Source organism: Orycteropus afer, unplaced genomic scaffold, assembly GCF_000298275.1.
Source record: "Orycteropus afer afer isolate SDZICR_OR568_19922 unplaced genomic scaffold, OryAfe1.0 scaffold00002, whole genome shotgun sequence".
Taxonomy (NCBI): Eukaryota; Metazoa; Chordata; class Mammalia; order Tubulidentata; family Orycteropodidae; genus Orycteropus; species Orycteropus afer.
Window position 1 is genome coordinate 25893177 of NW_006921589.1, and position 1857 is coordinate 25895033.

The following is a 1857-nucleotide window of genomic DNA, read 5'->3' on the forward strand; positions in this document are numbered from 1 at the left end:
AATCCTACTTCCGTAGTGATACTGCCTCGGAAACCCAAGGAGGGGTCGCTATGAGTCGGGGCCGACTCGACGGCAAACAACAACAACAACAACAGTAGATTAACAAAAAAGAGTTTATTTTTTGTACCTTAAAAGAACTTTGGAGGCATGTGGTTGTTGATGTTGGTTCAGTGACCCAAGGATATCAGGCCTTAGGTTTCTATGAGTTTATGATTCTCTTACCCTTCCCTTAGACTCACACGATAGTTGCCACAGCTCCAGATATCATACCTGCATTTAAGGGAGGAAGCAAGTGGAAGGATTGCTCCAGCCCAGCCCTATCCCTTTTTAATCGGGAAAGCAAAAACATTTCCATCGCCCTTCTCACTGGACTTAGGCTTGAAATTCATGGGCAACAACTAGGTGACATGACTATTTATACATGCTAGTAAGGTATGTGGAGAGCATAAGCCTCTTCACCACTCAGTCACTCTGCAACCAGTTCCTGTTTAAATATTCAGCCCCCCTTTCCTTGAAAATATTCAGAAAGACAGGTGACTCACTCCTACCATAGCAATCAGCAGTTCCTAAAGAAGATTAACTTTCTTTTAAGTCCCATGCATATCTGAGTGTTATATACTAAGGGAATAATACACATTTGTACATGTAGGTACAGATTATGTATATATATACTCTACCTTCCATCTTGAGGGCTCATTTTCAGACTAAGCTTCATATTCACACCCATCTTAGGGCAACCAATCAATCAAACATGGCTTAGATTAGTAATCATGTAGAAACTTGTAGAATCTTACAACTCTATGATATCAGTCAATTAAATCTTAGTGAGAGGTTCATATATTCCTACATATTCATAAATTCCTACATATTACTTTATGATTTTTTTCCACCTATAAACCTGATCTAGAAATACTATCAGAAAACTGGCCACCTCTCCTTTGAAGCATACATTTGATTTCCAATGTGGATTGTCATCTCCAGAAGAGGTAATTTGATTTCAGAACAAATTTCTAGAGTGTCCATTTCAGCACCTCTTCCTTACTAGGTAAGGTACATGTGAGAGAACTGGCCAGGAGTTCTGTTACACAACAATTGCATTGACCCATTTCAATGGGTCCAAAATGACATTAGACAACAACCCACACCTAAAGCACTTTCACGAGACATTTCAGCAAAGGCCTGGCAGTTTTTGAAACACTCTGGTGAGCTGCTGGTTGTGAAAATGGCTGACTCTCTTCTTTACGTTGCCCAGTTGTAAATGTTTCAGACATAAAACCCAAGACTAGGGGAGGAAACCAACACAGCAAATAAAGGAAAAACCATGCTTATCTGCTAATAAGCCCAAGTCCATTTTCATTGACCTTTTCTGAAAAGGTATAGTAACAAATATATTTCACCTCCTTTGAGCACCCCAGTTCATTTCTCCTCTATACATAGTCCATATAGAACCATGGTCCCAAGTAGCTTTGCTGACATCACACTTTTTCCTTTCGCTAAAACGTGTAACAGAAGTTAGACCCATAACACATTCTATAGAACAGCCTCTCTCACACTGAATAATGGAATTGGAGGTATTCTCAGGCTTTTATAAAATTTAGAATGGGAAAAGAGTAATATGAGGGGCTGGGAGTATTCTGTTAGGGATAAATAAAGTAATTTATTATTACAAATTGTTGTTGTTGTTGTTGTTATATGCTGTCGAGTAGGACCCGACTCACAGTGACCCCTCCTAGGGTTTCCGAGGCAGTATCACTACGAAAGTAGATTGCCCAACCCTCCTTCCGAGGAGTGGCTGGTGGGTTTGAACCGCCAGCCTTCTGGTTAGCAGTCAAGTGCCTTAGGCACTACACTAGCAGA